The sequence below is a fragment of the Camelus ferus genome, chromosome 2 (genome assembly GCF_009834535.1).
Source record: "Camelus ferus isolate YT-003-E chromosome 2, BCGSAC_Cfer_1.0, whole genome shotgun sequence".
NCBI lineage: Eukaryota > Metazoa > Chordata > Mammalia > Artiodactyla > Camelidae > Camelus > Camelus ferus.
Genome location: NC_045697.1, coordinates 118,815,198 through 118,839,680, shown reverse-complemented (window position 1 = coordinate 118,839,680; position 24,483 = coordinate 118,815,198). Strand labels below are relative to the sequence as shown.

At 46.1% G+C, this 24,483-nt stretch overlaps 1 pseudogene; it reads right to left on the bottom strand.

Moving 5' to 3' along the window:
* Window positions 1–23,402, bottom strand: part of LOC106731171 — a 90,849-nt pseudogene extending 67,447 nt beyond the window's left edge.
* Window positions 23,403–24,483: the final 1,081 nt, after the last annotated feature.

Sequence of the window (24,483 nt, the reverse complement as noted above, 5' to 3'; positions counted from 1 at the left end):
GGCCGTGGGAACCATAAATGCAAGAGAAGGCCTGTACCCCTTTTTCACGGGGACTGTGAAAAAGGCGACCTTGCTGTCTAGTATTGAGACATGTGGGTGGGTCATAGGGGGTCTCCCCAGCCAAGGGATGCCCTCTTGGGACTGGCCAGGTTGTGGCAAGCAATGTTCCAACCAAGGAGTGTTCCATGGTGAGTCTGAGGGCTCAGTTTGGCCTGCCCCCCATTTTTCTGTGACTAAGTTCTTAATGGTGGCCAGACACTCCCTACTTAAGGGCCATTGGGGAATTTTTGGTCCTGCCTTGGTGGTGTCCAGGGGCTTAGCAATAGGCTCCAGCCAATGTTGTTTAAGATGATTCTCAGGCGACCGGGCAGGGTCAGGGGATCACCCTGAGTCAGCTTCAGTGGGTCCCCCACTCGTTTCCCACCTCCAGAATTTTGATCTTAATGCCCCATTTTGCTAGGACATCCCAGCCGATGATGACTTGGAGCAGGTCTGGGACAATTATGGGGTCCTATGTCTCTTCCTTTATTTGATAGTCTGGGAGGGCCATGGTGACAGGCGCTCAAAATTTTTGTAGTTGTCCCATGAGGCCCCCAATTCCCCACACTGCCCCCTCTACTGGATCCAGTGGCTTGCCAGTACCATGAGCCAAGTCCTTCCCGACCACCGACCTGTCGGCGCCTGTATTGAGGTGGCCTCAGACTTCCTGGCCTGCAACTCATACTCTGATTACAGGTCGATGATCCACGTCCAGGACCGGGAATGTCTGGGCTTGACCCCATCAGATGGGGGAAGTGCCAAGTACTGCAAGTTGGGCAGTGATCCCTGGTGCGCATGTCCCAGTCCAGATTATTGTAATTTTTTTATTGGAGAATCACCTCAGTCCGAATCCCTGGGAGTAGCCAATTGTTTCCTGTGTCAAAATTATATCATTTTGGCCACCTGACATCAACGCAGCCAATAAGCCCTGGTGGGATATTCAGACTGGCCCCCAGGGGGACTGGGGTGACCACCCCAGCTCCTGGCAGTCTCTGATCATGGCTGTGAAGAGATCAAAGCAGTCGGCACCATCCATAATGGGCCACAGGGCTTGGGCGCCAGGTCGCAGGGCTTGACATTTGAGGGCTACGGCAGGGGTGTCCCCATGGCAGATGACGACTTCTCCCTCTGAGTCATCTGGGGGAGGGCCATGGGGACTTACTGGCCCTCCTGCTATCCGTTTTTTGCCGGCCTCTCGGGGCACAAGGCTGCCCAGTGACCAGGTTTTTGGCACATGGGGCAGGGTGTTTTTGGCCTGACAGTGGGGTCAGGCATAGGTTTTCTGCCTGTGCCTTGGTGCCTACAAAGGCATTCACTTTTCCAGTGCCCACCTTGCCCACAATAAAAACAAGGCCTTTTTGGTTGAGGGCCTCTGGGCCCAGGACACCTTGCCTGGCCACTGTGGCTGTTCGGGCCTCCGCGAGGGCCACAGCCTCGGGATGGATCTCATTTGCTACCCAAATTTTGTCAGGTAGGCTCCCTTTTTTTTGCCCTCGAGCAGTAAAGGTGTTGTGAATGGGTTTGATGGCGTTGGTAACTGAGAGTTCCTCTATGAGAATCTCTTGGGTCCCTGAGTTGAAGGTGACCTGGTCCGCCGCCTTTTGCAGCCTATCCAGGAAGGTTGAATACTCCTCCATGGGGCCTCACAGGACCTTGGCCAGAGCCTCCCGGAGACCCCCCTGGGGCCAGCGCTCCATGGCCTCAATAACCCGGTCCTGATAACATCGGCGAAGAGCTGTACTGGGGAGGGAGTGCACACGCTGGTCATTTCCCCCAACTGTGCTGCCTTTCATGGTTGAGTGTTGGCTGGACTAGCAACCCATTGCTCGATTTGCTCCTGGATCAGACTGGTGGCCATCGCCATTTGCACTGGCGTGAGAACTCCCCTGAGCAGGTGCCTTAGATCCAGGCCGGTGGGATTGGTGGCATCTGTGATGCCCCGGAGGACTTGTACACACCCTGGGCTGCCTGGACCATATTCCTTGGTTTCCCTCAGGTCTTTATAGGCCTGGGTATTCCAAGGTACCCACTGTGGGAGGCCTTGGGCATCTTGGATGACTGGAAAGGCCTGAGTGGCAAGGACCTTCCAGAAGGGACTGGGGTTATTATTCCAAATATCCCCATCCCATTCCTCTGGATCTATGGCTCTTGGGGGGGCTCCCTGGGTTCCCTCCTTTGGCGTGGAGCTGGGAGGTCCAGCTTCCCAGGTTCTCTCGCAGCCTCTAGCCGGCACCAGGTTGGCTCTGGGGTTTGTCTCCTCCCACATGGTCTTGGCCAGAGCCAGTAGTGGGAGATCTTTACGCCTTCCCATTATTAAGTATTTGGGTTGTTCTATGGCAGTCGGAGGGTTCCAGGGCACCCTCACTGGGGAAACACTCCTTGTATTTAATGTTTTCATCCAGGACTCAGCTGTTCCCTTTCCATAATTCCCATATCCCAAGCGGTCCTTGTTGGCTATCACGTTTTCCAGCAAACCCCATGTCGTGCATGCCCCCCTAGATCGGGGTGTGGACTGAGCTTTCCCGAGGGTGAGCTGAAGAAAGTGCCTCAGTTCCTCAGGCTGGTCTGGAGGGCAGTGCAGGGCCTGTGGATGGGGCTCGGGCCTTAGACGCCGGGTGGGCTGCCAGGGAGGCTGAATGACGGGCTGGGGCTGTTGTGGGGAGCAGGATGGCTTAGTGTTTTCCCCACAGCACCGGTAACCGCACAGCCGCCGTTTCCCAGGCAGCAAACTAAGAGAATGGTTGTAACAGGGCTACTGGCCGCCCGGAAGTCACATTTCCCATTTTTAGGGTCGATTTCAGTTGCGTTGGTTGCATTGTTGTTTGTGCAACCCCGTAATTTGGTCAAATTGTAACTGGCTAGTGTCCGGACACCAAGGGCGTCAGGACTAACTTGGCGCCACCACAGGCAAGCCCAGTGGGCCAGGCCAGAGTTATCAGAAAAAGGCAAAGGGAAGGGAAGAAACGGGCCATTCTCATAAGGAAAGAAGCCACAAGATCGCGAGATGCCGGAAAGATGCTCCTCACATGGGGCACCACTTGTCAGGCTCAGGTGTCTCTGCTGGGCCGAGGGTGATCAAGCCTTTCTCGGGTTCTGAGCATCTCCAGCCCGACAAACCTGGGGACCCTAAAAAACCTGTCAGCTATCTTTTTTTCTGACGACCACCATGCGTGGGTTCCCTGGACTTTGCATCCCCAGTTGCTTGTGTGCGGAGTGAAGAAAGAGCCGAGAGCCAAGTGTTCAGGCGCAAGGCAGACGGGCTCAGGACGGGAGGGGACCGGGCCCGCGCTTCTACCAGCCTATCCGAGGCCAGGAGTGCACTGGACCCAGATCGCCCCCCAACTCCTGACAACCTCGGCATTTTGTTGAATTATCAACCAGTCAAGCAAAAGGGCTAGGGTGGGGGTCGCAGGCATGGGGGGAGACGGGTGGTGGTTAGTTTTGATTGGTGACCTTTAACGCATTGGGGGGCCTTTAGCGCTTAGAAGGTGTGGGGCCACTGTCCATTTGCTCGTCTGCCTGGCCCACGGTCACTGTGCTACTGCGCTCGGCCAGGTGTTGTCTTTTGCAAGCCAGCAGCTGCCGTTCTTGCTGGCCTGATCCTACAGTGATGACTTACTTTTTGTTTCCCTTGTGATTTTTGTTTTGTTTCAGAGCCAGCTCGCCTGCTTAAGCCTTACACATCACACCTGAGTGATCATTTGACCACCCCCCGAGTGACCAGTTGACCCCACTGTGTGACCCAGTCATCAGTTTGGCTCTTCAGTTGGCTCAGAGCTCAGGACGTTCTCAACCGACGTGGTTGCTCTGCCAAGGTTTCTTCCCTGCAACTGACAGACCCTGGATGAGCAGTTAACGTGCATTCCCTGGGGAGGTGGCCGTCTGGGCTGCTGTTTGCGTGGCTTAGTTAATTAAGTCTGTGACACTCAGCGTCTCACTAACTTGTGATCTGATCACCTGATCGAGTAGCCTGGACAAAGGCTGGTCAGAAAATGGGCAGGAGTTCAAGTCTCTCTTCACCAAAACCGAGGCTCTATTCTATAAACTCCTCATCCTTCTCTAGACCAGGGAGCGACAGGGACAGAGAACCATGGCCTGTGATAGGGTGCCCTCCATGACCTCAGCCGGAAGACCCCACCCCGGGACTCTGGGGATCAACAGACAGACTCTCCCACTGACCTCATGTAACTGTCCCTTCTCACCACGCTCCCAGGCAACACTCAAGCTGACAGTGGCCCTGTCTTCATCAACCCATGGAAATCCTGCCTGGGAATTCCAGTCTCTTCCCTTTTAAAAAACTTCTGCATTTAGGCCTCTCCTATTTGCTTTCAGGTTTGCACACGTACATTCAGAAGAGCTGAGCTGTGAGTCCCCTTTCCTGTACCGTCTTTGCGAGGGTGGCATCTCCTGCTTCAGTGAAAGCGGTGTGGTGTGTTTGCTGTGCCTGCTCTCTGGAGGAGTGTGTATAAACCTGACGTTAGGAAATAGTACACTTTTCTAAATTTAGGAAAATATTTGAAGCAGCTGGCTTGACAGAAGATTCAAAAATACACATTAAGTTTGTCATCATTAAAAAAGTCCACAAATACTAAACGCTAGAGAGGCTGTGGAGAAGAGAACCCTCTTACACGGCTGCTGGGAACGTAGTTTGGTGCAGCCGTTATGGAAAACAGTAAGGAGATTCCTCCAAAAACTAAAAATAGACCGTGTCTGATCCAGCAATCCCACCCTGGGTGTATATCCAGAGGGAACTCTAATTCAAAGACATACATGCACCCCAATGTTCACAGCAGCACTATATACAACAGCCAAGACACAAAAGCAACTTAAACATCCATTGACAGATGACTGGATAAAGAAGTTGTGATATATTTCTATAATGGAATACTACTCAGGCATAAAAAATAAAACAATGCCATTTGCAACAACATGGATGGATCCAGAGATGGTCATTCTACGTGAAGCCAGAAAAAGAAATATACCATGATATCACTCATATATAGAATCTAAAAAAAGAAATAAAGAGGACACTAATGAACTCGTTTACAAAACAGAAACAGACTTGCAGACATATTAAAAATCTTATGGTTACTGGGGGAAAGGGAGTGGCAAGGGATAAATTTGGGAGTTTGAGATTTGCAAATATTAGCCACTATATATAAAAATAGATTTAAAAAAACAAATTTCTTCTGTATAGCACAGGGAATTAGATTCAATATCTTATAATAACCTCTAATGAAAATGAATATCAAAATGAGTATTATGTATATATATGCAACGCTGGGACATCTGGCACATTGTAACTGACTGTACTTCAACAAAAATTAAAAAAAAGTGCACTACAAGTATTTGTTAGGATAAGATAATCCTGATAAACTGCTGCTGGGAATGTAAACTGAAATAGTCCTTACGGAAAACAGTATGGAGTCTCCTCAAAAAAATTAAAACAAGAACTAATTTGGGATCCAGCAGTTCCGCCTCTGGGTGTACAGCCATAGGAAATGAAAACAGGGTATCAAAGAGGTGTCTGCACAGCCATGTCCATGCAGCATTATACCCAACAGCCAAGACACGGAAACAAACTCAATGACCGTCCAAGGATGAGCGGATAAAGAAGTCACAAACACACATACTCAGTGGGCTATTACTCAGTCGTCTTGTGGCAACTTGGGGGCATTAATCAAAATAAGCCAGACCCCACGGTATCACACATATGTAGAATCTTTATTAAAAAAGAAAAGTCAAATTCATAGAAACAAAGAGAAGAAAAATGATTACCAAGGTTGGAGGGTGGAGAAATCATGAGTGTTTGGTAAAACGATAGAAACGTTCAGCTATAATATGAGTAAGGTTTCAGGAGCTGAAGTAAAACATGGTGTCTAGCGTTGGTAACACCGTATTGTATAACTGAGATTGTTAAGGGCAGAAACTATGTGTTCACACTGAGAAAAAAAGGATAAATATTTGAGGTGATGGATGTGTTAACTAGATGGAAAGAATTATTTTACTGTGTATATGTACTTCAAAGCATCGTATTAATATTCTACAATTAGAGGTCAATTATGCCTTAATAAAGCTGAAATTAAAATGTAAAGATAAAGAAATAAAACTTAAAGAGATTTTACAATCTTTTTGCCTTCTTTTTTCAGTTAGTCACTAGCCTAGTCATTTTTTATTCTCTCTGTACTCAGCCAACCCTATAAATCCACTTCAATCCAACATACTTAACTGAGACCAGTTTGATGCAGGCTCTCAGATAAAAACTGGGGTGGAAAACAAAATGGAAAATCAAACACTTTATGGTGAATGGACACAAATTTGAATACTAGCTCTTTAGTAGCGGTTAATTGTGAAAAACTGGGCAAGCCATGAATCTCAATATTCACACATGTATATTGGAAATAACAACTAGAAACAATGTTATCAACATTGAATTTGGGGGGAAAATTTTGTAAGCTGGTAAAAACTCTATAGAAAGTAAATATATTACTTGGTTTGCATAAAACAAATAATCCTTATCATTTTGTTATTTATTAGAGAGACATATGTGGAGGCTGATAAATATGTTTCGCACAGAAATAAGATATACTCAGACGGCATTCACTGATACCTGTTTCAGAGGAATGTATTACCAGTTCACATTAACTGTATCTTAAGCCTAATCCATTATTTATGAATATATACTCTGTCTAAGGTATTTTAGACACGTCAAGATTTTCATTTACTTTTGTTTTATCCTGTGGGGCTTTCCAGGGTCAGACCCCTTGCCCGTGTCCTCTGCTGTGGCTCCTCTCTGAGTTACCCAGATAGCAGATGCAGTGTCTCATGTAGATCTCCTGAGTTTCTCAGATGCTCAAAACCATCACCAAAGGTAAGAAGTTAACTACTTGGTGATCAAGAGCACGTGGCCCCCAGACATCCTGGCACCTAGGGGTTGACAGTTTTGACTGCCCTGTTACCTCAACACCAACCAACCAGAGAATTATGCGTGAGCTGATCGAGTACCCTGCGACCCCCCTCCCCTACCAGCCTTTAATGCTCCTGCTTTGCTGGAACATTTCTGCGAGTCTGGGCTTTTCTTGGGCATGAGCCACCCATGGTATATATACACAAACACGATGCATGTGACTCAGCAGTGAGATAGTAAAATTCTGCCGTTTGCAGCACTGTGGATGGATGTATCATGCTCAGGGAAATAAGTCAGGTAGAGAAATACAGGTACAGTGTGACATTACATACATGTAAAATCTAAAAAATAAAACTAAGGAATGTATATGGCAAAACAGAAACAGATTCACAAAAAAGAAAACAAGCTAGTGGTTACCAGTAGGGAGAGGGAAGGCAAAAGGGAGGGCAAGATATGGGTATGAAATTAAGAGATATAGTCAACTACGTACAAAACACACAAGCAACAAGGGTGTTCTGTACAGCACAGGGACTTACACCCATTACTTTATAGTAACTTTTAATGGAGTATAAATTATAAAAATACTGAGCTGGACACCTGAATCATGCTGAATATCATGAATCAACTGTATCTCAAATAAACAAACAAAATAAAAATGGCATATTCCTAACTGAAGATAAGTTTTCAGTTTATCAAGTAATTCATACAGAACGTTCAGTTTTCTGCTTAGAAAGACTTGTTAAGTATAAAAATGCATAATGTTATTGGAGACAAACATATTGGTGACAAACATACATAAACTCAATCATCAAGCCTTTGAAAAGACCACAGGAATAATCTTCAACCAAACAAAAGTAAACTACATGTTGGAAAATTACTCTGTGGGACAGGATCTTCTAAGCATCAACAAATTCATGTAAACTGCAGGAACTCTGGAGACCTCCTCTTTGCACTTAAGAAAAAGGACGTACTAGAATTTCACTTTCCTTTAAGTAAAAGTGAGATAAGGATTATTCAAAGCCTTAAATATTTGTTAAATGAAGCCACACAGAAATGAAACATTGAAAAAGTGATAAGCGATGAGAATTGTAACTTACAAAAAACTTTAGTTGGTCATATTCAAGATTTGATAAATGAATTTGATAGGAACTGCACAAGGAAATGTTTATACTTTGATTTTTAACCTTGAGATAGAAGTTTTATTCATTTAACATCTATCAATTTAATATTTCCTATTACTGGGCAAGATTCAGGATACAAAAAGAGAATAAGATTCGTAATATTTCTTACAGCATTTATTAGAAGTCAGGAGAAAGCGAAAGAAAACTGCGGGCCAACTATGCGCTCCCTTGCCTTCCCCCCAAATTCCTCCAGGACAGAAGCTGAGTCTGAGTCAGAAGAACAGGAGCCTCAGGAACACTGAAGACGTTCAGGGCTGTGGGGGTCACAGGGCAGAGTGACGTGTAACACACCATGACGGGGAAACAACAAACAAAGCCACGGCATTTGCGCAACTGACGAGAGCAAGTAGCAGGCGAAGCTGGCTGCTCAAACCTGATGCCCCGAGAAGTGGAAAAGTGCCTCACAAGATGCCAAACGTCAATAACAAAAACGTAGTTGAACACAGACAGGGCTTGTAACTTTGTCAGTGTAACTTTGGCAAAAAGGCATCAGACTGAAGAACAAGCCAACAAAACACTTCAAACAAGGTGGTACCCATATGTGATGGAAATTTATTCAGCCATATGTGAGAATGAAATCTTGCCACTTGCTACAACACAGATCCACCTAGAAGGTACTATGCTAAGTGACATAAGCCAGAGAAAGACAAACATCGTGTGATGTCACTTACATGTGGAATCTAAGAAGCAAAACTAATGACCAAACATAAAAAGGCAGTAACAGACTCTTCGATACAGAAAACAGACAGGTGGCTGGCAGAGGGGGGAAGGGGGGAGTCATGAACAGGTGGGGCAGATCAGGGGTCACAAACTTTCTGTAACAGAATAAAGGAGTCCAGCATCTGAAACGTACAAAATAGGGAATATAAATAGTCACTGACACTGTGGCGACTTTGCACGACGACAGACGGTGACTAGTCTTACTGTGGCGATCACTTTCTAATGTGCAGAAATATCGAACCAGAACTGTTCACCTAAAGCCGTCAGTGTTGTAGGTCAAATACACTTACAAGAAAGAAGGAATAGAAAGAAAAGCAAGCCCTACACGAATGTTTAGCAACTTCTCCACGGGAGTGACCGTTCTCTTTTCATGCATGATGACATGACTGGTAGTAAAGACTGAAGGTTGGAAAAAAAGGGAAGAAAGAAAATGATAAAAGAATGAAAGGATAACATAGATCAGAATTTTAAAAACTTAGAAACAAAGGCCTGGGAACTCAGAAAAGAATAAGATAATACTGAAAAATCACTTTTAAATGAAATTTAAGCTAAAACAAAGTGATAAGTAATGTTTTGTAGAACAAGCAAATGAAAAGGAGGAAACTATTAAACACTACTGAGAAGTTCTCCTGGAAAAGAAACTAAACAAGAAATTGTAAAATATTTGATGGATGTGTCAAAAGCAGAGGATAATCTAATATATGAATGACTGAGGGACCTGAAAGAGAAGCAAACAAAAAAAGAAGCAAGATGCAAAGCAAATTTTAAATACTATGATGCAGAATTTCTGAAATTTTGTTAAAAGCTTTGAAAACTGTAACGTGAGAGAACAAGGAGCACGGCCCTGCACTGCCTGACGGCACAGCGCCTCGCGCCGCCTGCGGTGACAACCACCCTCCTCTGTCGCCACGTCCCGGCTCACGCTCAGCAGCAGCCGCCCCAGTGCTTCCACTGCTTGCTCCCCCTGCCGGCCACCAAGTCAGTGAGGGACGCGGCGAGAACACAAGCACGTGGGTGCCTTACCTTTCTTCCCCAGCCTCCATGTTCACATTGCCTCCTCCTGGTCCTCTTCACCACCAGCTGCTCCCTGAGAGCTTCTCTTAACAAGAACAGGAGAGAAGGTGCTGCCATCTGGGGGGAAGAGAGGAGTTGCACGTGTCCAGAGCCGCCCGGGGCAGGAAAACAGCCACATGGGGGGTCCGGGGAGGAGCCAGATTCTTGGGGTCCCTCCGGCAGGGTGGGTCCAGCCCTTCTGACTACCAACCTGCCCCCTCCTCAGGCCACTCGGGGGGGCGTAGGCAGATTCAGCGGTGCACAAGGGGGTCAGGAGCCAGGGCAATGCTGAGAGAGCAGTGGGGGGGTGGGCTACAAGATTTTCTACAAGGTCCCGGCACCCCAAGTACCTGCACGGGACCAGCTCCTAAAGGAGGAGAATTATCAGAAAGGGGAAAGAGGAGCTAAGGAAGAGCTACAAAGAGGAGTTTATGAATTAGAAATAGAAAATGAAAAAGAGATGAATGAGAAATCAATTACATGGAGATTAAGGCTCTGCGGATCAGAATCTGCTTTGTCTGCGAAGCAGTGTTCAGTGTCCAAGGGCAGCAACGCCGGGATGCTGGGGTGATGCCAGGAGAGGGGAGCAGACGGTGAGTCACAATGAGAATGTGGGGCCCTGACCCTCCTGGGATGGTGCAGCCCCACCTGAGGACCCCTGTGTCTTCATCTCCATGGTCCTCCCAGGCCCTCAGTTGCTCCACCTCTGCAGGGAGTGAGTGGGTCTCTGTCTCTCCTATACTTTTCCAGCCATCACATTCCCTATGCGTAACCAGGAATGAAGGCCTGTGTCCTCCCGCCCCTCCTACGGCAGCCATGCATTTCTGTGCATGACCTGGCCGCCCTCCCTCTCTGTTCCGCTGCACACTGCTTCCCTTCCTCACTTCTCTCCTGATTCATGCTCACTTCCTTTCTCCTGGCCTCCCTCCACCAAGCGTGCAGCTCTCCCATGTGTGCGCACTACAGGGACGGCCATGGGTGTCCTGCCACCCTCTTCAGTCAGTCTACTGACCAATTCTCAGCATCCGCCCTAACCAGGGAGCCCCAGGCATGAACCTGATATTGTTTTGTCCCTGGAGGAGGGAGGGCAACCATCTTCACACAACAAGTGACTAGTCCTGTGCCTGGGGTGACCTAAGGTGACTGGGAGATACTTCATTCCACACCAATCCCATAAATCTCCTATTCCCTTAGGGAGGATGACAGCAAACTTAGATAAAGTAACTTGTGTCAATTCCCTTATTATGAAAATGATTCAACACGGGACCTCTTAAATACACAACACCTGCCAGGGTTTGCCCTGAGCCTCGGAAGGACGGGGAGGGGTGAGACAGGGCAGGCCGGAGGACAGGCCACAGGCTGGGCGTGACTAGGGTGTGTGGATCAGGGAAGGCTGTCTGGGGAGAGCAGTGGGATCTGAGAGGGGCAGTGACCTCCTGACCGGGCCACCTGGAGGCTGTGTCTTGGGCCCAGGCAATCACAGGAGACCAGGTCAGCAGGGCCCTGACGGCAAGCGTGTGAAGCAAGCCGAGCAGCCCTTCCCACAGTCCTCCAGACGGCCCGTTGCCCAGCTGGGCACGGCCCTCCCTCAGGTGGAGGCACGTTCTGCACAACAGCCTCGGGTGCAAAAGCAGGAGAGCCGGCTTCGCCCTCACCTGCTCCCCACGTGCAGCCACAGCCCCAGCTGAGGCGCTGCACCAGGCTGAGTGTGGGAGACCCCAAGGCGGACATGGCGGGCCACGTGGCCACCAGCACCACTGAACGCCCTCGCTGGCTCTCAAATATGACCTGAACCTCACTTGCCCCAATCCTAGAACTGGGGGTCCTGGGGTGCTCGGGGCCTGTGGCCTGCTGCCTCCCCTGCCCACATGCCCTCACCCAGCTCCCCTGCTGGGTACTGGGTCTCCTTCCTCCTCCCAGCCTTCCCCAGTAGCCCCTCTGCCTCTGAAGGCAGCCAGCCCCCACCATCACTTCACTCCCCCCAGGCCTTCGTCTTCTGTGGGCTCTGAACCTACCACCCACTCCCAGGCACTTCCTGATGGGGAGTTGTTCCTTCCAGGGTAGAGGAGGGGCTGGGAGGCAGAGCTCTGCCTTTTCTGTGGGCACCAGCTTTCTAGCCCTTGGCTTGGCTCTGGAGTTGTTTCCATGGTAATGGACTGATGAATTTTTTTATACGTATTAGAAATAAAACACCTGTAGCTAAAAAGGAACCTGCATTTCAAATATTTTGTAAACAAAGTAGTGGAGCTGTACCTTGTTTATTGCCTCCATGTCTGCATGGTGGGGCAGCAGCTCTGCTGCAATGCCTTCGCAAGGGCTGCCGCGCACTGGGGCGCAGTGCTCCCGCTGACGTCTGCAGCGCTGACGTTGCCACCACTTTTGACGAGGATGGCCACACACTCCCCCGCCTCGCACTGTGCGGCCTGTCGGCATCATGCCAAGAAACAGAGTGTAAGCGCTAGGAATTCCAAGCCAACATGCCACAAGTCCCACCAGTTCATTATACTTAAAACAGATCAATTCATTTTTTATTTAAGTCGTTACATGGAATCCATCTCACGTGGACACGGCTGGCTGCTACACACCTTCATGATGGCCGTCCTTGTTCCTGCTGTCCTGTGCACTGAGCTGGCATCCTCACTCCACCAGGAGAGTCACCACGCCTGCATGGCCACTGGCACACGCCAAAAGGAGAGCAGTCCTGTGAACGGGAGAGGACTTTTTAGGACATTAGAGCGCACTAGTTCAAACATACCATTACTCACGTAATTGGGAACATTCAATAGCGTGCTATTCCTACCCCTTTAAAAGAAATATTTCATTTTCTTACGGAGAAAGAACACTACAAGCTCTCACTACTCACCACATTAATGGAAGAACAACCTGTTTGAATAGAAAGAGCATGACCTTGAGATTCAGCCCAACTTGGGTCAGACTTCTACTTAAACTGTCACTTATTAGCTGTCACTTCGCCTTTCTGTGCCTCAGTTTCCTCATCAGCAAAACAGGGATGAAGGAGGAGTTATCTCACAGGACACCACCGTGAGGCTTCAGTGAAAATCTGTGCGAAGTGTTTAGCACAGCTCCTTGCACAAACAACAGCTCGCCTGCTGGCAGACAATATGACTGTGACACTTACTGCTGCTTTACAAGGACAACATTTCAATTAAGTAAAATGGTATCAGACCCACTATGCTGCTGTGAGGATCAGAGAGAACACTGGGCTTCCCAGGCGCTCTCTTCCCACGGGGCCATCAAGAGGGCGCCAGCCTCGTCCCTCCTGCCAGTCGGCTGTAACCTCCCCAAGCAACCCTCAAGTCTGTCATCCACGGTTCCTTGTGAACAGAAGGAGTTTCCATGACCATCTTCACAGAAGTGCGTTTTACCCTGGCTGGGACCAGTCACAAGAGTAAAATCAAAATTCACGCCACTGAAGTTCCTATTACAGATGTGAACCGCGCTCTCCACCGCGATGGTCACACTTTTATAGTCAACCAGCACCACAGTAGTATTTCCATTACTGGCAAATGAGACATCCTTGGACGAGGCCTCGATTCCTTGTGATTTTGAATAATTTTGTCATGAATCAAAAACATGTTCAATTTGAAAGTGCCTATAAAATAAAAAAAGCTCACTGATACTTAACACAAAAAGAACATAATCATATTTTTAAATTTGTAAAGAAACTAAGCACAAAAAGAGGATTTTTTTTAAAGATCTTTGAGAGTGTTTTCATAAACAATAACATTGAGGTCTAAGAAGACGATCATTAACAAGACAGTAGCAGAGTTAGTTGCATGGCTAAGGGCTGGCAGGGCCAAGGTGGTGGGGGGCACCCACTCCTGTTCTCAGATGCACCAAATTGCAAGTTAGGGAACAGAGACACTGAGTCAGACAGACACCAGCATCTGGCTCCAGAACTTGCTTGCTGGTTGACCTCGGGCAATTAACCTTCCTGAACTTCAATTCCCTCTGCTGTAGGAAGGATGCACTCAAATGGCAACTGCCCAAGTCCCTTCCTAACTTTTATTTCTAACAGGGTTGAATATGAACTCCTTCAGCCAACAAAGGCAATTAGAGTTATGGTGCATATTATCATCTCCAAGTAAAACCGCTAATAAAGCCACCCACAATATATGAAGAGTATTCATATTGAAATCTAAACTCACCATACTACTTTCCACAGCATCTAAAAATACACAAAGACTCTTTAAATGCCAGATTAACATTATAAATAATAATCTAAGGTATAACCGTATTTTCCTCCAGAGCAAAGATCATTCCTAGAGCTCTTCCGAGCAAGACAGACAGTAACAAAGCATCAGCCAAGTGCAAAGTAAGACAAGCTTTACTGCAAGAAGGTCTAAACAGCAGCATAAAACTACAGAGAAATGCGAAATCATTCTACAGAAGAACGGGGGCTGCGGGGGGCTGACCCTACCGCCACAGAAAACTTACACAGACATTAAATTGCCTTTCATTTTTACATTATGAGGAAGACAATGACTCAAATTAATATGCAATGCTGTGTAATACTGGGCTATACGTGACAGTAATTTTTTAAGTCAACATCAGTCAGCACTATCACTAAATGCTATTATATTATCAGAAAAGAATGAAATGAAGTCCATCCGTACCTGTCTGAATGACGATTCCCTGACCACTGGTTAAGCAGGCCTTTCCTTTCCACCCAGACAACTAGAAACAATAGGTGAGAGTGTGAATAGTTTCCACACAATTATTAAAGGTTTTTATCTTGCTAAAATACAAAAATAGGTGATTCCAATGCCACCTATAGATATTTTTACTTTCCTCAAATGAAGACAAATAGGCTGGGAAGAAATTTTCTAAAAGTAGACAGACAACGCACATCCATCTAATCCTCCAGAAACTTCACCCCTGGATTTTTTCACAATTCAAAAGCTGCTTCCTATCCTAGTTTTAGCCAAAATACTCAAAACTATATTCAAATGTTTAACTGTTGTTTGAGTTATTTTATAAACACAACCCAGTAAACTATGCTGGTTTACAACAGCGCTTGGCGATGTTCTCCTTCTCAGCGGTAAAGGCAGGCTACAGAGGGCTACTCAGGGAAACTTCTCATGTGATGGGGTATTTGTTTCCACTCAAAGCTCCAATGGATTATTAAGTTCTGAGCTGTAAGAGGCGTATGGTAATTTATTCTTACAGGTAGATGAATGTGAATGAAAACGAGCCCCCCTCTAAAGGCCCATACACCTTGATCAAGTGGGATTTATCCCAGGAATGCAGGGGGTTTTCAATACCTGCAGATCAATCAATGTGATACACCACATTAACAAACCGAAGACTAAAAACCACATGATACTCTCAGTAGATGCAGAAAAAGCTTTTGATACAATTCAACATCCATTTATGATCAAAACTCTCCAGAAGGTGGGAATAGACAGAACACACCTCAACATAATAAAGGCCGTTTATGACAAAGCCACAGCTCACATCATACTTAATGGGGAAAGGCTGAAAGCATTCCCTCTAAGATCGGGTACAAGACAAGGATGCCCACTCCCACCACTTCTATTCAACATAGTTTGGGAAGTCTTAGCCATACCAATCAGATAAGAAAAAAATTAAAGGAATCCAAATTGGAAATGAAGAAATAAAACTGTCACTGTTTGCAGATGACATGATACTATACATAGGAAACCCTAAAGAAGCGACCAGAAAACTACTAGAACTCATCAATGAATTTGGTAAAGTTACAGGATATGAAATTAATATACAGAAGTCATTTGCATTTCTACACACTAACAATGAAATAGCAGAAAAGGAAATTAAGGAAACGATACCATTTACCATCATGCCAAAAAGAATAAAGTATCGAGGAATAAACCTACCCAAGGGGGCAAAAGACCTGTATGCTGAAAACTGTAAGACACTGATGAAGGAAATTGAAGACAACATAAACAAATGGAAAGATATACCATGTTCTTGGATTGGAAGAATCAATATTGTTAAATGACCATAATGCCCAAGGCAATTTACACATTCAGCGCAGTCCCTATCAAATTACCAACGACATTCTTCACAGAGCTGCAACAGAAAATGTTAAAAATTTGTATGGAAACACAAAAGACCCTAAATAGCCAAAACAATCTTGAAAAAGAAGAATGGAGCTGAAGGAATCATGCTCCCTGACTTCAGGCTATACTACAAAGCTACAGTAATCAAAACAGTATGGTACTGGCACAAAAACAGACACAGAGATCAATGGAACAGGACAGAAAGTCCAGAAATAAACCCACACACTTATGTTCTATTCATCCGTGACAAAGGAGGGAAGAAGATACAATGGAGGAAAGACAGTCTCTTCAATAAGTGGTGCTGGGAAAACTGGACAGCTACCAGTAAAAGACTGACATTAGAACATTCTCTAACACCATGTACAAAAATAAAATCAAAATGAATTAAAGACCTCAATATAAGGCCAGACACCATAAAACTCCTAGAGAGAAACATAGGCACAACACTCATGGGCATACATTACAGCAATATATTTTTTTTCAACCCACTCCTGGAGTATTGGAAATAAAAGCAAAAATAGACAAACAGGATCTAATTAAACTTTAAAGCTTTTGCACAACTAAGGACACCATCAACAAAATGAAAAGACAACCTACACAATGGGAGAAAATATTTGCAAATAACGTGACTGACAAGGGACTAATTTCCAAAATATATAAGTGGCTCATACACCTTAATATCAAAGAAGCAAGCAATCCAATCCAAACACAGGCACAAGACCTAGGCAAGCAATTCTCTAATGAAGACACACAAATGGCCAATAGGCACATGAAAAAATGCTCCGCATCACTAATTGTCAGAGAAATGCAGATCAAAACTACAGTGAAATATCACCTCACAGCAGCCAGAATGGCCATCATTGAAAAGTCTACAAACGATGCTGGAGGGAGTGTGGAGAGAAATAAACCCTCCTACAGTGTTGGTGGGAGTGCAGATTGGTGCAGCCACTTTTGGAGGACAGTATGAAGATTTCTCAAAAGACTAAAAATAGGTTTATCCTATGACCCAGCAATCCCACTCCTGGGCATATATCCAGAGGAAATCCTAATTCAAAAAGACACCTGCACCCCAATGTTCACAGCAGCAGTATTTACGACAGCCAAGATACGGAAACAACCCCAAACGCCCATCAACAGGTGACTGGATAAAGAAGATGTGGTGTATTTATACAATGGAATACTACTCAGCCACAAGCACCAACATAATGGCATCTGCAGCAACATGGATGTCCCTGGAGAATGTCATGCTAAGTGAAGTAAGCCAGAAAGTGAAAGAAAAATACCATATGAGATCACTCATATGTGGAATCCAAAAAAAAAAAAAAAAAAGAACATAACTACAAAACAGAAACAGACTCACAGACACAGAGTACACACTTGTGGTTGCCAAGGGGGAGAGGGGTGGGAAGGGATAGACTGGGGGTTCAAAATTTGTAGATACTGACAGGCATATGTAGAATAGATAAACAAGATTATACTGTATAGCACAGGGAAATATATACAAGATCTTGTGATAGCTCACAGCGAAAATAAAATGTGACGATGAATATATGTATGTTCATGTATAAATGAAAAATTGTGCTCTACACTGGAATTTGACACAACATTGTAAAATGACTATACCTCAATAAAAAAATGTTTATAAGAAACCAAAAACTTAGTGTTCTTATAGTTTGACCAATATTTTCATCTAATTCAAACAAACCATAAACACTTCTAATTTTACATCTGAAGTAGATGCTTTACAACTTATTTTCAGAACCTTTCAAGATTATACCCAGAAGTTTCTCCAGACACTCCAAAGATACTTCTGGCCGTGATACACAGCCGCTGTGTCACTATGCAGTATCTTTCATGGTTTGGCATCTTTGAGTAAGAAATGCAAGCAGTCCCTCCCTGACTTTGGTTGCATCCATTCTAGAAGGCATTGCCCCTGCTCCTCGGTCCACAGTTGTCAACACTATGGAGGCAGCAGTAACCTGAACAGCAGGCTCTATGCTTTACGCAGAATCATTTTAAGACGGCCCCCAAGAACACATCTCATTTAGAAAACAGGGACCCGCTACAACAGCCAGTCTCAGCTCTGTAGTAGTGAAGCTCAGACTGCACGTAGCTGACTTGGCAGTTGTCTACATCAGGGCCTATAAACTACGAGCCAGACCCAACCAGCCTCCAGTTTTGACGTCTAAGGTTTTACTAGCACACAGTCACCTTCATTCACTGCACATTGACTGTGGCTGCATTCGCACCACAAGAGCAGAACTGAATCATCATGACAGAACCATGTGGTCCACAAAATCTAAAATATTTACTAATTGGCCCTCTGCCAAAAAAAAGTTTGCTAACCCCTCCTCTGCAGGAGATGTCGGAGGCAACACAAGACTTCTCCAAGAACCATCTCCAACGCACGTGAATTGGGCCGCTGCTAGCCTACGTGTGGGCTGCGGGGTCACCTGGTGTCAAAACACAGACACAAACGCACACCGCTAAGGCTCTTTATCATCCCATATCAACCCCGAAGCTGCCAGGGCAAAGCACGAGCGGTTACCACTCCCAACCACCAGAGCCCCACCTTTCCCGCTGTCTTTACTGGTAAATTATGTTAACCCAAAAAGACTGCCCTTTAAAGTTCATCAAACCATGATTTCACTTGCATAAAAAAAAGTTTGGAAAACAGAGGGTGAGGAAGGCAGGCACCCACATGGCATGTGTTCCTGAACCACCTTATTCTAGCTCCCCGTGTAAACCGCTCTTCCCCAGAAGGCCCTGCCGTGTGAACTGTCACTCCTAAGAGGCCAAAAAACTACTAGGGAGGCAGTGAGTTCAAATTAAGGAGCACAAGGCGGTGTGGGTGTGCAGACTCCCTGCCTCACAGGCCTCACTCCTTGCTGGAATCAACACCAAATTCCAGGCTTCACCACAAAAATTCAAAAATTGTTTTAAATTTAAAAAAAAAAATCAGTCTTCTAGCATTTCATGCTTCAAAGATGTCAGGATTTTTTAAGTGCCAAGTTGGGTTTTGTTTGTTTGTATTTTAATAAAAAGAGTTTTAAAGGCATTGTCAGCACTGCTGTGCCAGCATGGGGCTCTGCCCTCCGCTGTGTACGGGACACAAGGACAGAGGCCACCTGCCGCAGGGGGCGCGGCCTTCCCTGCCAGCTATTTGAGCCCCACTTCGCCACGTTAGAGACTAAGCTCAGAACGATAATGAAGGGCGAAGTTTAAAAACGTCAATCTGGTGAGACAGACCTGTCCTTTTATGTGTAAGCTCCTTAACAGTGAAATCCTACACATTCTTCTGAACTTAACCTCGTGGGGCTTACGCAGCCTACAAAAAGCTTGTTAGCAGTTTCAAAAATAACCATATGTCCTGAGGCTGGCTGTTCCTCCCTTTTCAACTTCAGCACTTACTCACTTTTAAAACACCTATTTTAGGGAGAGTTCCATCCATCTCTGTTCTTTCTTCATCTTTGCTAATAACAGAGTCCCCTGCCCCCAAGTAAAAATACCCACTTTCCAGCTCTTGACTCTCCATCAGCACTCTTGAGAAACTTTAATACTTTGATAATGACTCCCAATTCTACATTTTCAGCATATTGCTCATAATTTTACTGTCTTGAGATTTCATCGGTATCCAACTTCAACTCGAAAATGTAATGTCCAAAACCAAGCCCACTGCCCAATTTCTGAATGACTTGTTATAAGAAACCACGAGCACGACACTAAGATATTGGAAGCACCTTCCTTTTCACCCCTCCATCTGCGTCACTCTTCAGTGACCCTGGTATAAAAATGTCGGTTCCCTAGAAAAACAAACTCCTAACCCAGGTATAATGCCTTGGCTTAAAATACAGTTTCTCCTCAATGGTCATAACCACCCTCTCAGGAACATGGTTCTCAGCTGGCTCTTTGAGCTGTAAACACATACCCACACAAGCACAAACAGACCCTAAGCTACTCAACAACTTCCCTGTGATTTCCCATCAACCAACTTCCTAATTACCTTTGTTCCCCACATCCTCCAGTTCCAAAAGTCTTAAACATCTCTCCCAGCCTTTTTCTTCCTAAAAGACACCTTCCACTGGCTCAGACACTCCAATATGTTCTGTGTAGTCCAATATCAACATTTCCCCAATGAAAAATGTACAAATACTTACATCTATAATGTACCAATCACTTTCTGTCATATAGTGGTCACAGATTAAAAACTGGTCCATTTCCCTTTCCCTACAGTTTTGTGCAATCTGTGTATCATTGTCTCTGCCATTCATAAGTAAAAGCATCTCAAAGGCAGGGACCCCCAATTACTTTGTTGTTTCTTTGCTCCTAAATAAATACGCAATAAAACACTGACATGAATTTTAGCCAATCTATAGTAAAAGCAATAAAAGTCTTAAATTTAGTAAGCAACTCTGATGGAGTAGAATTTACACTCAAATGAGTTGGTTGGTTTGTCCTCTGTTCCTCCCCCAAAAAACAGCCTATGCAAGACTGGATTTCTCTTCCTATCTTTGTGAAACATGGGCTACATGACTTCCTCAAGGTAGGATTTAGCATTATTTGTCTTTGGTTCCACGTCTAACATTACATCCACTACAAAAATACTTTTAATGTCAGCACCTATTTTAAAAAGAATTTAAGGTTCTTAACAAAAGCATAACAAGAACAAGACATATAAAGAACAAGACACCTGGAGAAGTTCCAGAGGAGGGCAAAGTGATCAAAGGGATGGAAGAAATTATTTTAAACCAGACACAGAGTCAGGGAAGATGATAGTAAAGAGGAACAATGAGAATCTACAAAACCAGGAAAAGGCAAACTCCAGCTCATTCTAGCATTTCTCAAAACACAAGCTCAGGATGCGTCCTGGAACTTTAAAGAGGCTGATTTGAGGAAAATATATGAATTGTTAATAAACAAATGGGCCAATAAATTTGTAGAATTCATTACTTCAGAAGAAAAAAGTACAGAATAAAAAGTGTTTGAGAAAGTTTTAAATAAGTGTAATCAAGATCGGGAATGGGAAATTTAGCACAGATAACCCGACTTAAATTTATTCCATAAAGCCTCTCTCAGCAGTGGCTTAAGAACGTGAGCCCACACGTCACCCAGAGGGCCTGTAATTCTCAGTATAGTACTGTCTATGTTGTTATACAAAATGCCACCCTATGCTTAATCCTTAAGGTCTGTATAAATATACGAAATGTTCATTATTTTCCTGCACCGTAATTTGGCACTCTGAGAGGATACCTAAAATACAAATCAAAGATTCTACAACTTCTTAAAATAACACAAGGCGAAAAAAATCATCCTCATTTGATAGAGAAGACAACCCAAATAAGTCACAAGTCATCCCACCAATAAAAATGTGCTATCGATTAGGAACATGCTACTCAAAAAAAAAAAAAAGCATTTGGGTAAGGAAAAAGTCTAATAACTTTTTAATAAACTGGTTAAAGTGCTAAATGCTCTCCCCCAAATCAGTTGTGATTCCTAAGAACTCTGAATTTCCCGAGTAATTGATCTCAGTTACCGTGTCCTCCTGATAACGCAGGAACTGCACCCAGGAAACAAGAGGGTAAGAATCTCCTGTACTGAAAGAAAAACTCTCAAGGAAGACTGCAGAGAAGGGGAGGAATTTTAATTTCAGAGGCTCCCATTTGGGAGCCCAAGTAAGAGTTTCCCAGAAACAAAAACTACAGCGCTGTTTCCCACCCGGTGTACCAGGAAAAGCTACATACACAGGGATGTCCTCTGTGCGCACACACGCTCTGGCTTCCTCAGTTTCCTTCTGCCAATTACTGTCTAGAAACCTACCAGTGTCCACTCTGGGGAAAGACAGAACTCCTCGAAAAGAAACCTGCAGGCTGGCACATGACACGCACAGAGAGCTAAAAGGTTACGAAACACAGGACTGCCTGATGCCTTCTGCCCGCAGCGAGGACTCGGTTCCCCGCTCACCTATACACTCCCCACACTCCGGGAAAACGTCGGCAAAACTCCGCGGGATGCGCGGGCCTCCTCCCCCTCCCTTCACCCCCAATTCCCCTTCCCGGGGCCACTCACACGTTAGAGAAGAGCGGAGCGCTGGAAGTGGGCTGGTTCCCTTCCTCCTCCGGGATCGAGGCGGCAGCTGCGGCTAGGCCCGCGCGTTACCGAGGAAGCAGCGGGGCTGGTACCGCTAAGCCGGGCGGCCACCCGGGTGTCTTCCGCGCCCGCGGAGCAGAGGAGGCGGCGGCCCCAATTACCTCCTCTCCTCTTCCTGGATCTCTTCAGGCTGGGTCTTCGGCCCGTCCCGGGCCACTTGTTCCCGGACAGTCACGTTTGGGAGGCTCCGGATTTCGTTTCCGTAGTTTCCTCTGGGCAGAAGCCGCGGGTCCCCCGGGTGCCCCAACCCGGCCCGCCGCCCTCGGGGCTGGGGCGGGGGAGGGCGCTCTCAGACCTGCCCCGCAGTCCTGCCGCGGAGCTGGGGGCCGGCCACTGGCCGAGGGAGAAGTCCCCGAGGGGGCGGAGGGGCGGGGGGAGGGAAGGAAAGGACGGCGGCGCGGGGCCTGCTGTCCCCGCCGCCCCGGCTGCCGCTTCACATCAGCCCCCCCAACACCGGGGGCCGGGGTCGGGGTAGCCGAGCTGGGGGTCCCGGCTCATATTCCCCAGGGCGAGATGCTACGGCCGTGGGCGGGTGGCCGAGGTGCCGCCCCGCTCGGCACCGCCCCCGCTCCCGACTCCCGCACGTGTAGCTACGGCTGCGACCCCCTCCCTCCACCTTGTGGGGGGTCCCTCGCCCCGCGCCTCTGGACGAGACAGAAGCTGCCGCCCCTCCGCGGCGTCCTCTCACCGCGGAGTGGCTGACTAGTCCCGCCAGAGGCAGCCGCTCCTGCCCCCCCGCCGCGGGGCGCGGGCTCCGACGTGTGCAGCCTGCTCCCTACGCCGCCGCTGCCGCCGGGAAGGTGGGGGCGGAGGGGCGGCCGCGGCTCCCGCTGGCCGCAGGTAGGTCCGAGGTCTCCGCGGCGGCCAGTGCCCGGAGCTGGGTCCTCGGGTGTCCTCGCTCTCCTGGCGGCGGCGGCGGCGGCGGCTCAGCTCGCTGTGCTGCTCGCTCAGGGCGGGGCTCCCCCCTCTCTCCAGAGAGAGGGGCGGAAGGAAAGCGGTGCAGACTGATGACACTTATAAGGACACTAATCCCATTCAGGAGGGCTCCACCTTCACGACCTCGTCTAATCCTAATCACCTTCCGAAGGCCTCACCTCTTAGCACCTCGCAAGGAGGAGAAGGAAGGGGGGTGGAGGGGCAGAATAGAATTTCAACTTGTGAACATTCAGTCCATAACGCCCTTAAAGATGTTTTTCTTAAGAAGCCCATCTACCCCAGAGATGAAATGCCAATGTTATAAAACAGAGAAATTGCTACTATGGTTTTTGTTTTGAATAGCAATTTCCCTAATGCTTGGCATGCAAATATCGGTAATACATAGAATTTTCCTTTTGGCTTCTTGTAGTTTAAAAATTAAAGCAATGTAATTTCAGGATCATTTTTAATAAATGAATTGGTGATCTCCAGATGGTTGGCTTTTACTCTCTTACATCATTGCAAAACACATCTTATTAGTGACATTTTAAATTTTTTAGACCCATGTGTAAGAATGGTTATTCATTTCCCTTTTAAAACCACAAATAAGTATTATTTTTTTTAGTTTAAAGCCATCTGAAACTTACAGAATTCCAAGTACAATATAAAGAACTTTTTTTTATCATCACCCCCAAAGGCTTAATGGGGTGCTTCGGTCATCTTCCTACATAATCACAACACAACCATCAAAATCAGGAACTAAACATAGATCATTCATATTACCCAATCCTGAGACCTTTATTAGATTTCATCAATCATCCCAGTAATATCCTTTATAGTAAAAAAAAAAAAAAAAAAAAGATACACTTCAGAATGTGTTGTTCAGCAGTAAACTGGGTGCTTAGTGTCCACAAGGTCCTGGGTTCAATCCCCAGTACCTCCAATAAAAAATAAATTAATTTTAAAATACATAAAGAAACCTAATTACCTCCCCCCCAAAACAAACAAAAAACAAAACAAAACAAACAAAAAAGAATGTGTATTGCATTTGTCACATTTCTTTAGTGTCCTTTAGTCAGAAATGTTTCTTCAGTCTTCCTTTGACTTTCATGACCTTGATACTTTTGAAGATTGCAGCCAGTTACTTTGTGGAATAGCCTTCAGTTTGGCAGGAACATCACCAAAAGTGATGCCACGTTCTTCGTGCTCCTCAACAGGTGACACTCAGCTTCAGGAGCACAACCAACCATCCCGTGCCTTCCATCTTAAAGTTTTAACACAGTCTGTGATCCTTTTCTTCTTGTGTATTGTCTCAGTTTTCTCCAGGTTAATTTTCTTTTTTGCTTTCATCTTAGACTTCTGTCAAATGTCTGGTGATCCTGGGCTGTCCATACAGGAGAAAAAGCCTGGTTTCCACTTTGCCCTGTGCCCATGCCTTTGGGGGCGACTAGTGACTTCA